The sequence below is a fragment of the Triticum urartu genome, chromosome 2 (assembly GCF_003073215.2).
Source record: "Triticum urartu cultivar G1812 chromosome 2, Tu2.1, whole genome shotgun sequence".
Lineage (NCBI taxonomy): Eukaryota > Viridiplantae > Streptophyta > Magnoliopsida > Poales > Poaceae > Triticum > Triticum urartu.
The window spans coordinates 181,264,662-181,278,790 of NC_053023.1; positions in this window are offsets into that span (position 1 = coordinate 181,264,662).

Below are 14,129 nucleotides of genomic sequence, written 5' to 3' on the forward strand. Positions count from 1 at the left end.
CAAAAAAGAGAGAGATCCATAGCCGGTCCAGAGGAGCATACTTCGGATCTCCGAACTTAGTCCGCAACAAGAAGGGCTTCCCAGACACGATATCTGCAGCTTGATTCAGCTCCTCCTTCGTCGCTCTAATTTTGGAGCGGGCTTCCTTGGCAGCCACCCGGGCCTTCTCCAGGTCCGTCGCCTTCGCCCGGTTTTCTTCTTCAAGAAGCTGGTAACGGTCAGGCATCTTTTAACTCTATAGCCATCTTGGCTATTTTTTCCTTGCTCTCGCAATGCGCGGCCTGTTCGGCCCTTAACTCTTCGGCCGCCTTTAAAGCGGCCGCATTGCTACTCCTTGCTTGCTCCTTGGCTCGGGCAAGCTCCGCCCGAAGGGTCTCCACGGTGGCAGCTCCATCTGCAGTCACAACATATTAAAGATACTGGCATCATGCTACTCTTATTATGTGACGATCACCAGAAAAATCACTCACCCTGTGCCTCGTCAAGCCGCTTGTTGACAAGCACGATGTCGGCATCTGCCGCATCAAGTTGCCGCTTTAGCTCGGCAAACCCATCAGTCCGGCTAGCCACCGGAGCTTCAGCCACCTGCACATAAAGGCGGTCTGGTTATTACCTGGGACTATGATCCTCTGTTTGCCGCCGTTTTCGACAACCAGAGTCTCAGGGGCTACTATCTGCATAGGGCATACCTAACGTATGCGTACTGTTAAAAACATACATTATTTCACGTACCTCGAAGCCTTTCAGCAGACTCATAAAGGCTTCATGCAAACCGCTTTCAGCGGATGAAATCCTTTCAATTACCGTACCCATTAGCGTACGATGCGCTTCCGAGACGGCCGCTTGCCCCAGAAGATCCTTCAGTGCTTCGACCGCACACTGTACGGACCCTTGCTGTCGCTCTCCTTAGGAGCCGGATACTGGGGATTCCGGGCAGCCAAAGGGTTATCCTCTGGCCCTTAGTGGATCCGGAGATACCCTTCGCGACGACACTTCAAGGTCGCCCGCTTCTTGAGGCGGGGTGTCCGGGGGAGGCGTTTCGCTCTCCATCATCTCCGGAAGAAGATCCCCCGAAGATGAACTCTGTCGAGAAGGGCTGCGATCCGGACTACAATTTATAAGCATCGGTTATTGTCTTCGGAAGTAAGGTAGGATGTTTTCACTATTAAGTACTTTTCGATTACTTACAGCTCGGTAGAGGGCTGATCCCGCGCGGACATTGTGCGGCAAGAATACCCTCCGAGGCAGGACCCTCTGATGAAGATTTCTTCTCCCGTTTGGAAACCTTAGTTTCGGATCTTCAGAGGTAGTCCTCTTCCTTCCCCGGGGAGAGAGAATGTCAGATTCTTCCCTTTGATTGTCCTCCCTCGCGGAGGTGCTCATTCCCCCGGCTGGAATAAGTAGCGAGTGAGGCCCGCTTTCGCCCTCTTATTCCCCCCATCATCTTCCTTCAAGGGCGCTGGATAAGGCGTCGGCTCGAGCATCTTGTCCAATACCGGATTGTCCAAGCCCTCAGGAAGGGGGGCCGAACACCTGATCATCATCGCCTTTGTTATCCAGTCCTGGTCAAAGAGCGGCTCTTTAGAATGATGCCATGATAAATGAAAGGACAGCAGGTTCGGCATGGGATTACTTACTTGGGCAGCAGGGCGGTTGCAGCTCAGGCCCACGTCCTTGGTGGTGTCCGGACACTCTATTTGGGGTCCGAAGAACGATTTGTACATCTCTTCGTGTGTCATGCCGAGGAAATGCTGAATAACTCGAGGTCCTTCCGGGTTGAACTCCCACATGCGGAGGGGCCGGCGTTTGCAAGATTGGACTTGACGAACCAGCATAACTTGCATTACCATAACCAGACTGAAGTTTCCCTCGAAGAGATCTCGGATACGGCTCTGCAGTATTGGCACATCCTTGGCTGGACCCCAGCTCAGCCCCCTGCTAATCCATGACATCAGTTGTGGTGGGGGGCCCGAGCAGAAGGCGGGGGCAGCTACCCACTTGGCACTTCGGGGAGCTGTGATGTAAAACCACTCCCGCTGCCACAATCCGGACACCTCTGGGAAGGAACCCTCTGGCCATGGAGTGTCAGCGATTTGCTTATTAAAGCACCTCCGCACGCTGCGTGCTGCCCCTCGATCATCTTCGGCTTCACATCGAAGGTCTTGACAGGCCGAAGTGAGGGGTAATGCGGAGGAAGGCCTCACATACGACAATAAATGACGAGATGTGAAGAAGGGAATCCGGGGCCAGATCATGAAAATCCAGCCCGTAATAGAACATAAGACCCCTAACAAAGGGATCCAGAGCGAGGCCTAGTCCTCGGAGGAAGTGGGAGATGAACACACGCTCTCGTTGGGTTCGGGAGTAGGGACGACCTGCCCTCGGGCAGGCAGCCTATGCGAAATTTCGGCGGTCAGATATCTGGCCTCTCTCAACTTCTTGATGTCCTCCTCTGTGACGGAGGAAGGCATCCACCGACCTTGAAGGTTGGATCCGGACATAGTTGAAGGTGAAGCACCTGACCTGAGCTTTGGGTGTTAGAACTCGAGGCGGGGGAAGGATTCGATTGAGCACGGGAGGGAAAAAAGAAAAAGCCTCTCCCCTTTATAAAGAGGGTGAATATCAGGCGTCCTCCTCGTGGCCGTTTGAGACTTACCTAAGATCTAGGAGTCATACCAACAGGCACGGTTGGGTTACCCACGTTTGTATTGATGAGAATCCCGTGATAAGGGGGAACAGATCTCTGCTTTGACAAGACGTGTCAAGAAAACCGCCTCGCGTTATGTGCGGAGCTGGTTGAGAAACGGTTCGAATAATGACCGGGTCATGGCGTGATGTCATGCTGTCAAAACATGTCAGCAGATTAGATTTGTGGAAATATTATTCTCTCTACAGTGGTATGTGGAACTTATTTTGCAGGGTCGGACACTATCCTTGTATTCAAACTCTTCGTGGTGTATTCGGAGGAGGAACCCGCCTTGCAATGCCGAAGACAACACTGCGCGCCGGACTCATCGTCATTGAAGCCTGGTTCAGGGGCTACTGAGGGAGTCCTGGATTAGGGGGTCTCCGGACAGCCGGACTATATCCTTTGGCCGGACTGTTGGACTATGAAGATACAAGATTGAAGACTTCGTCCCGTGTCCGGATGGGACTTTACTTGGCGTGGAAGGCAAGCTAGGCAATACGGATATGTATATCTCCTCCTTTGTAACCGACCTTGTGTAACCCTAGCCCCCTCCGGTGTCTATATAAACCGGAGGGTTTAGTCCGTAGGACAACATACAATCATACCATAGGCTAGCTTCTAGGGTTTAGCCTCTCGATCTCGTGGTAGATCAACTCTTGTAATACTCATATCATCAAGAACAATCAAGCAGGACGTAGGGTATTACCTCCATCAAGAGGGCCCGAACCTGGGTAAACATCATGTCCCCTGCCTCCTGTTACCATCCGCCTTAGACGCACAGTTCGGGACCCCCTACCCGAGATCCGCCGGTTTTGACACCAACAGCTTTACTCATAGCTTGACCTATCCGGTGTGCCCTGAGGACGAGATATGTGCAACTCCTATCAGGATTTGTCGGCACAGTCGGCTGGCTTTGCTGGTCTAGTTTTACCATTGTCGAAATGTCTTGTAACCGGGATTCCGAGACTGATCGGGTCTTTCCGGGAGAAGGAATATCCTTCGTTGACCGTGAGAGCTTGTGATGGGCTAAGTTGGGACACCCCTGCAGGGTATAAACTTTCGAGAGTCGTGCCGGTTATGTGGCAGATGGGAATTTGTTAATATCCGGTTGTAGAGAACTTGACACTTGACTTAATTAAAATGAATCAACCGCGTGTGTAGCGTGATGGTCTCTTTTCGGCGGAGTCCGGGAAGTGAACACGGTTTGGGTTATGTTTGAACGTAAGTAGTTTCAGGATCACTTCTAGATCACGACCGTTGCGTAGCTTCTCATCTTACTCTTATTTGCGTATGTTAGCCACCATTTTGCTTAGCGCTTGCTGCAGCTCCACCTCATTACCTTATCCTACCCATAAGCTTAAATAGTCTTGATCTCGCGGGTGTGAGATTGCTGAGTCCTCGTGACTCACGGATACTTCCAAACAGTTGCAGGTGCCGATGATACCAGTGCAGGTGATGCTACCGAACTCAAGTGGGAGTTTGACGAGGACCTTGGTCGTTACTATGTGTCGTTTCCTGATGATCAGTAGTGGAGCCCAGTTGGGACGATCGGGGATCTAGCATTTGGGGTTTATCTTCCTTTTCATTTGGATTTGACCGTAGTCGGTCTATGAGTGTATTTTGGATGATGTATGAATTATTTATGTATTGTGTGACGTGGCGAGTGTAAGCCAACTCTATTTATCCCTGTCTTATTCATTACATGGGATGTTTGGAAGATGACCCTTCTTGCGACAAAACCACTATGCGGTTATGTCTCTAAGTCGTGCCTCGACACGTGGGAGCTATAGCCGCATCGTGGGCGTTACACATGCTCTACTATAGCAATCTTAACATTCATGATGTATGGATAAAAAATGTTGGTAGTGGGGTAAGTAGATCCTGATAGTATAGTAGTTACCCCAGCAAATGATTTCAAGATGGGTTGAATTCTGCCATATTGTACCCAATCTTCATCATCGGGCTGCCATTCATAATTAGGATCTGATTGGGCATACTCATGGAAAGCTTCCTTATACAAAGTGCAAGCATCTATCATTCTGTATGTAGAACTCCATCTAGTTGCTACATCTAGGCATAATCCTTTTCCAACTTTAATACTAAGAGACTTGCAATATGACAAGAAGTTCGACATGTGTCATGGAGATTTTTTCAAGTACTTGACCGTTTCTCTGAGGTTGCCTATCAAAGGTTGCAATGGTTCCATGCCATCATTGACTATCAAATTCACTATGTGTGTGCAGCAGCGAACATGGAAGTACTTAGATATGAATTTTGCTGATTTCCTAGCAGTGAACTTGTCCATCAATTTCTTAGCAGCAGAATCATTCGAGGCAGCATTATCCATGGTCATTTTCATGATCTTATCTTCTATTTTCCATTCTTGGCAACATTCAAAAACAGCTTGAGCTATGACAAAGCTTCTGTGAGGTGGGTCTAACTCTATCAAGTTTAAAACATGACATTGCATAACCCAATCCTCATCTATGTAGTGAGCAACAATAGCTAGGTAGGAAAGATTCTGGTTGGAAGTCCATATATCACTTGTCAAACTAATGCTCTCAACAGACCTTAGTTGCTTCTTAAGGATTTCTTTCTTAGAAAGATACACCTTCATGCATTCGGCTCTAATTTTCTTCCTACCAATGAACTTGTATGATGCATTCATATATCTCATGAGGATATTAAACCAAGCATGCTCTACCATCCTAAAAGGATATTCATGCACAATTATCATCTTTGCTATGATTTTAACGACTTGTGCATGATCATATTCATGATTCACTGTAAGAGATGCACCTGGCTTTTCAGGATCCAAATTGATTGTACCTTGTCGTTGTTGTCTTCCCTTCTTGTTTAGATAGTCCGCACAAACATCTACATGCAGATTGAGACTAGTAGTTGGTCCCCCTAGAGTATAAGCAAACAAGTTACAACAATGCAAGCATTTTGCCTTTGTGACGACCGCCCCTGGTTTCTTCTTGCATACAGCTTTGACCTCCTTGAAATGCTGCCACCATGGTGCACGCTTAACTCTAGTTTTCCTCACCTTAACCTTATTACCAACATCAACTATTGCCTTTTTCCTTATCCCTCTCTTTGTTTTCTCATTGTCATTGACCTCAGCTTGTACATCATTTCCTTTGTCACCCAATCCTAGAGAAGGATCTGACATATCATCATACATGCCATATGCATCTGCCTCATCAATCTCTTCGTATCCTTCGTTAACCTCAAACCATTTCTCTATCACCATCCTATCCAGAAAGAAATAGAATGATTTAGATAATCAAATTTAACAAGTCATCACTCCATGATTGATTAGGAATATGAATAATGAAGTTCTAATAATCTACATTGTAACTAGAGTTCTATAAAAATATAGCAAAAATGGCAATGTACGAAACTAAAATTAGAGTTCTATACCAAAATTGCAATCAATGAAATAGTGGCATTGCTCTTGATCTGGCATTATAAACATCAGACATCATAAAAAAATTGCAATGGGAACAGACAAATAAAATTTAGTAGTCTATACTGCATTTAAATAGTAACAACACTACTGGAGTACACGTTCATATGAACTGAATTGTTGAGATTTAACCATCTAACACATGAGCACAATAGGAAATTACCGCTGCTGATCTGGCATCATCAACATCGGACATTGTTGGATCCACCCTTGCCCTTTTCTGTGTTTGTGAAAGAAGAAGAGGATCAGGATGTGCTGCGGTGGATGGAGAGTCCCGTGACGCACAATCAGAGGCAGCTTGTTTCTTCCGTGACTGCATGCTTGTAGTTGTGGCAGAAGGTGCTGGCCGCCGGTGTTCATCCATTCTTGCACTGGGCTCACAGTTGGAGATGGGGATTGCCAGAGTTAGAGACGACCGATGCAAGAGGTCGCGACTGGGGGGATGGAGATGTTTGAGGTGAGAGGTGAACGGGGCGGGGATAACGGAGATTTGGACGCCAGAAGGTCACCAGCCGCCGGCTGCCGCTGTACTACCCAGTGCCCTCGTCACTTCCTCAAGTTCCTGGCATTAGCAGCTGGCTCGTGGTTGTGGAGACTGGAGACGAGTCATGGACTCTAGGTCTCCTACTGGTCTTGGCGGCTGGGGTTGGTGCCTGGTGGCTCCTTCCTAGGTCTGGGTCTCTGGGAGTGGTGTGGCCCGAAGTGGGCTGGGGCGCTTGGCCTTTAGGCCGGCCAAACTATTAGTAGGCTCTGGAAATTCTCAAAAAAAACTACTAGAAATTATCGAGCTAAACAAGTTATCTTGCGAAACTTGTTTTCTCGATCATTAAGCTCGTTAATATTCACGAGCAAAAAACATTGTTCAGCTTTGTTCATTAACTAACAAGCACGAGCCGAAACGAGCCAAACAATCGAGCATTCATTATGCTCACGAGCTTCGAGCTTTTCGTCCAGCCCTAGGTGATCGCCAGGAGCTGGGCGTGGAAGGCCTTGATATGGTTGTGGGCGGCCTCCATCAGTGCTAAGGCCGCCGCTGCGAAACGGACAGCTGTTGTGCCGCTCTCGCTAGTTGCTATCCCCGAGGTAGATGTGCTTCCTGAAGGAAATATGCCCTAGAGGCAATAATAAAGTTATTATTTATTTCCTTATTAATGATAAATGTTTATTATTCATGCTAGAATTGTATTAACCGGAAACATAATACATGTGTGAATACATAGACAAACAGAGTGTCACTAGTATGCCTCTACTTGACTAGCTCGTTGAATCAAAGATGGTTAAGTTTCCTAGCCATAGACATGAGTTGTCATTTGATTAACGGGATCACATCATTAGAGAATGATGTGATTGACTTGACCCATTCCGTTAGCTTAGCACTTGATCGTTTAGTTTATGCTATTGCTTTCTTCATGACTTATACATGTTCCTATGACTATGAGATTATGCAACTCCGATACCGGAGGAACACTTTGTGTGCTACCAAACGTCACAACGTAACTGGGTGATTATAAAGGTGCTCTACAGGTGTCTCCGATGGTACTTGTTGAGTTGGCATAGATCGAAGATTAGGATTTGTCACTCCGATTGTCGGAGAGGTATCTCTGGGCCCTCTCGGTAATGCACATCACTATAAGCCTTGCAAGCAATGTGACTAATGAGTTAGTTGCGGGATGATGCATTACGGAACGAGTAAAGAGACTTACCGGTAACGAGATTGAACTAGGTATTGAGATACCGACGATCGAATCTCGGGCAAGTAACATACCGATGACAAAGGGAACAACGTATGTTGTTATGCGGTTTGACCGATAAAGATCTTCGTAGAATATGTAGGAACCAATATGAGCATCCAGGTTCCGCTATTGGTTATTGACCGGAGACATGTCTCGGTCATGTCTACATAGTTCTCGAACCCATAGGGTCCGCACGCTTAAAGTTCTGTGACGATCGGTATTATGAGTTTTTGTGTTTTGATGTACCGAAGGTAGTTCGGAGTCCCGGATATGATCACGGACATGACGAGGAGTCTCGAAATGGTCGAGTGTAAAGATCGATATATTGGATGACTATGTTCGGACACGGAAGGGTTCCGGGGGTTTCGGAACATATACCGGGGTACCGGGGGTTACCGGGCCCCCCCCCCCCCGGGAAGCTATTGGGCCTTATGGGCCTTAGTGGAGAAGAGAGAGGGCAGCCAGGAGGTGGCGTGCGCCCCCTTGCCCCAATCTGAATTGGACAAGGGAAGGGGCGGCGGCCCCCTCTCCTTCCTTCTCTCCACCTCCTCCTTCCCCCTTCTCCTTCTTGGAATAGGAAAGGGAGGGGGCAAACCTACTTGGAGTAGGATTGCCCCCCCTTGGGCGCGCCTCTCCCCTGGCCGGCCTCTCCTCCTCCCCCCTTTATATACGGGGGTAGGGGCACCCCAAAGACACAACAATTGATCTGTTGATCTCTTAGCCGTGTGCGGTGCCCCCTCCACCATAATCCACCTCGGTTATATTGTAGCGGTGCTTAGGCGAAGCCCTGCGACGGTAGCTTCATCAACATCGTCACCACGCCGTCAGTGCTGACAAAACTCTTCCCGAGCTCTACTGGATCGTGAGTTCGCGGGACGTCACCGAGCTGAACGTGTGCTGAACGCGGAGGTGCCGTACGTTCGGTGCTGAGGATCGGTCGATCGTGAAGACGTACGACTACATCAACCGCGTTGTTATAATGCTTCCGCTTAACGGTCTACGAGGGTACATGGACAACTCTCCCTCTCGTTGCTATGCATCACCATGATCTTGCGTGTGCGTAGGAATTTTTTTGAAATTACTACGTTCCCCAACAGTGGTATCAGAGCCAGGTTTATGCGTAGATGTTATATGCACGAGTAGAACACAAGTGAGTTGTGGGCGATACAAGTCATACTGCTTACCAGCATGTCATACTTTGGTTCGGCGGTATTGTTGGATGAAGCGGCCTGGACCGACATTACGCGTACGCTTATGCGAGACTGGTTCTACCGACGTGCTTTGCACACAGGTGGCTGGCGGGTGTCAGTTTCTCCAACTTTAGTTGAACCGAGTGTGGCTACGCCCGGTCCTTGAGAAGGTTAAAACAACTAACTTGATGAACTATCATTGTGGTTTTGATGCGTAGGTAAGAACGGTTCTTGCTCAGCCCGTAGCAGCCACGTAAAACTTGCAACAACAAAGTAGAGGACGTCTAACTTGTTTTTGCAGGGCATGTTGTGATGTGATATGGTCAGACATGATGCTATATTTATTGTATGAGATGATCATGTTTTGTAACAGTTATCACCCTGTAATTGCTTTACTTTATCACTAAGCGGTAGCGATAGTCGTAGAAGCAATAGTTGGTGAGACGACAACGATGCTACGATGGAGATCAAGGTGTCACCGGTGACGATGGTGATCATGACGGTGCTTTGGAGATGGAGATCAAAGGCACAAGATGATGATGGCCATATCATATCACTTATATTGATTGCATGTGATGTTTATCCTTTATGCATCTTATTCTGCTTTGTTTGAGGTAGCATTATAAGATGATCTCTCACTAAATTTCAAGGTAAAAGTGTTCTCCCTGAGTATGCACCGTTGCCAAAGTTCGTCGTGCCGAGACACCACGTGATGATCGGGTGTGATAAGCTCAACGTTCATCTACAACGGGTGTAAGACAGTTTTACACACGCAGAATACTCGGGTTAAACTTGACGAGCCTAGCATATGCAGATATGGCCTCGGAACACTGAGACCGAAAGGTCGACGTGAATCATATAGTAGATATGATCAACATAGTGATGTTCACCATTGAAAACTACTCCATTTCACGTGATGATCGGTTATGGTTTAGTTGATATGGATCACGTGATCACTTAGATGATTAGAGGGATGTCTATCTAAGTGGGAGTTCTTAAGTAATATGATTAATTGAACTTAAATTTATCATGAACTTAGTACCTGATAGTATTTTGCTTGTCTATGTTATTGTAGATAGATGGCTGTGATTGTTCCGTTGAATTTTAATGCGTTCCTTGAGAAAGCAAAGTTGAAAGATGATGGTAGCAATTACACGGACTGGGTCCGTAACTTGAGGATTATCCTCATTGCTGCATAGAAGAATTACATCCTGGAAGCACCGCTAGGTGCCAAACCCGCTGCAGGAGCAACACCAGATGTTATGAACGTCTGGCAGAGCAAAGCTGATGACTACTCGATAGTTCAGTGTGCCATGCTTTACGGCTTAGAACCGGGACTTCAACGACGTTTTGAACGTCATGGAGCATATGAGATGTTCCAGGAGTTGAAGTTAATATTTCAAGCAAATGCCGGATTGAGAGATATGAAGTCTCCAATAAGTTCTACAGCTGCAAGATGGAGGAGAATAGTTCTGTCAGTGAACATATACTCAGAATGTCTGGGTACCATAATCACTTGACTCAGCTAGGAGTTAATCTTCCGGTTGATAGTGTCATTGACAGAGTTCTTCAATCACTGCCACCAAGCTACAAGAGCTTCGTGATGAACTATAATATGCAAGGGATGGATAAGACGATTCCCGAGCTCTTCGCAATGCTAAAGGCTGCAGAGGTAGAAATCAAGAAGGAGCATCAAGTGTTGATGGTCAACAAGACCACCAGTTTCAAGAAAAAGGGTAAAGGGAAGAAGAAAGGGAACTTCAAGAAGAACGGCAAACAAGTTGCTGCTCAAGAGAAGAAACCCAAGTCTGGACCTAAGCCTGAGACTGAGTGCTTCTACTGCAAAGGGACTGGTCACTGGAAGCGGAACTGCCCCAAGTATTTGGCGGATAAGAAGGATGGCAAGGTGAACAAAGGTATATGTGATATACATGTTATTGATGTGTACCTTACTAGAGCTCGCAGTAGCACCTGGGTATTTGATACTGGTTCTGTTGCTAATATTTGCAACTCGAAACAGGGACTACGGATTAAGCGAAGACTGGCTAAGGACGAGGTGATGATGCGCGTGGGAAATGGTTCCAAAGTCGATGTGATCGCCGTCGGCACGCTACCTCTACATCTACCTTCGGGATTAGTTTTAGACCTGAATAATTGTTATTTGGTGCCAGCGTTAAGCATGAACATTATATCTGGATCTTGTTTGATGCGAGATGGTTATTCATTTAAATCTGAGAATAATGGTTGTTCTATTTATATGAGTAATATCTTTTATGGTCATGCACCCTTGAAGAGTGGTCTATTTGTGTTGAATCTCGATAGTAGTGATACACATATTCATAATGTTGAAGCCAAAAGATGCAGAGTTGATAATGATAGTGCAACTTATTTGTGGCACTGCCGTTTGGGTCATATTGGTGTAAAGCGCATGAAGAAACTCCATACTGATGGACTTCTGGAATCACTTGATTATGAATCACTTGGTACTTGCGAACCATGCCTCATGGGCAAGATGACTAAAACGCCGTTCTCCGGAACAATGGAGCGAGCAACAGACTTGTTGGAAATCATACATACTGATGTATGTGGTCCGATGAATGTTGAGGCTCGCGGCGGGTATCGTTATTTTCTCACCTTCACAGATGATTTGAGCAGATATGGGTATATCTACTTAATGAAACATAAGTCTGAAACATTTGAAAAGTTCAAAGAATTTCAGAGTGAAGTGGAAAATCATCGTAACAAGAAAATAAAGTTTCTACGATCTGATCAGTGGAGGAGAATATTTGAGTTATGAGTTTGGTCTACATTTGAAACAATGTGGAATAGTTTCGCAACTCACGCCACCCGGAACACCACAGCGTAATGGTGTGTCCGAACGTCGTAATCGTACTTTACTAGATATGGTGTGATCTATGATGTCTCTTACTGATTTACCGCTATCATTTTGGGGTTATGCTTTAGAGACGGCTGCATTCACGTTAAATAGGGCACCATCGAAATCCGTTGAGACGACGCCTTATGAACTGTGGTTTGGCAAGAAACCAAAGTTGTCGTTTCTTAAAGTTTGGGGCTACGATGCTTATGTGAAAAAGCTTCAACCTGATAAGCTCGAACCCAAATCGGAGAAATGTGTCTTCATAGGATACCCAAAGGAAACTGTTGGGTACACCTTCTATCACAGATCCGAAGGCAAGACATTCGTTGCTAAGAATGGATCCTTTCTAGAGAAGGAGTTTCTCTCGAAAGAAGTGAGTGGGAGGAAAGTAGAACTTGATGAGGTAACTGTACCTGCTCCCTTATTGGAAAGTAGTTCATCACAGAAACCGGTTCCTGTGACACCTACACCAATTAGTGAGGAAGCTAATGATGATGATCATGAAACTTCAGATCAAGTTACTACCGAACCTCGTAGGTCAACCAGAGCAAGATCCGCACCAGAGTGGTACGGTAATCCTGTTATGGAGGTCATGTTACTTGACCATGACGAACCTACGAACTATGAGGAAGCGATGATGAGCCCAGATTCCGCAAAATGGCTTGAGGCCATGAAATCTGAGATGGGATCTGTCGGTGTCAAAACTGGCGGATCTCGGGTAGGGGGTCCCGAACTGTGCGTCTAGGCCGGATGGTAACAGGAGACAAGGGACACAAAGTTTTACCCAGGTTCGGACCCTCTCGATGGAGGTAAAACCCTACGTCCTGCTTGATTAATATTGATGATATGGGTAGTACAAGAGTAGATCTACCACGAGATCGAGGAGGCTAAACCCTAGAAGCTAGCCTATGGTATGATTGTTGTTGTCTATGTTGTCCTACGGACTAAAACCCTCCGGTTTATATAGACACCAGAGAGGGTTAGGGTTACACAAAGTCGGTTACAATGGTAGGAGATCTACATATCCGTATCGCCAAGCTTGCCTTCCACGCCAAGGAAAGTCAATTCCGGACATGGGACGAAGTCTTCAATCTTGCCCCCATTTCCTCCGCGGACTGGGCTTCCCTCTCCACCCATTTGTCCGGGGGCTCATGTTCTACTACGGCCTGGATTTCCACGATCTGGCCCCGAACTTCGTCCTCAACATCTCGGCGTTTATCGTCGTGTGCGAGGCCTTCCTCCGCATCCGCCCCCATTTCGGCCTATGGCTCAAGACTTTCAACGTCAAGCCGAAGGTGGTGCGCGGCAACCAGGCGGAGTGCGGAGGCGCCATGGTGGGCAAGATGGCCAACGTCCTATGGCTCGAGGGCTCCTTTGTGGAGACCCTGAAGGGGTGGCAATCGGGGTGGTTTTACATCACCGAGCCGCGCGACGCCGAATGGGTCGCACCCCCCGAGTTTCGATCCGGACCCCCTACGCGGCTCACCTCCTGGAAGGAGACGGGCCTGTCTTGGGGTAAAAAAGGAGAGCTGACCGGACTCCAAACATGCATCCAAACCCTGGGACAAGAAGCTCAAACTTGTCAACGTAGTCCAGGTTATGCTCATCCGCCTGATCCTCCCGTGTCAACAACGGGCTTTCAACCTGTGGGAGTTCGACCCGGCGCGGCACCAAACTCTGAGCAGGCTCTTCGACACGACGTACGAAGATGCCTGGAAGGTGCTTTTCAAGGGCGCCGAGGCTCCCGCATCCGCTACCGAGGATCGCGGATTCAGTGCGCAGCGTCATGCTCTCGGTAAGCTGTTTTTTCCTTTTACAGGGTATCAGTTTTTCATAGTTTGACTCCATGCGGGATCTAAGCTCCCTTACCTTTGACAGGATTGGCAGGTGACGTCCGGACAGATCAACTGTCCGGCTCCTTTGCCCGAAGGCCCAGCGGACGCTCGCTTGGCGAAGCTGCTGGTTCCGGCACCCTATGTGGTGCCGGAGAAGAAGGCCGCGAAAAAGGCCGCGGGGACTCGAAAGAGTGCCCGGCGCCAGGAGGTGTCGGATCCATCATCCGATGGTTCCGAGGCGCATTCCTCCCGTGAAGATGAGGAGGAAGAAGAGGAGACTCTCCCCCTCCAGCGGGAGGAGAGAAGAAAAGGAAGGCCGCCCTCTCTGGGGA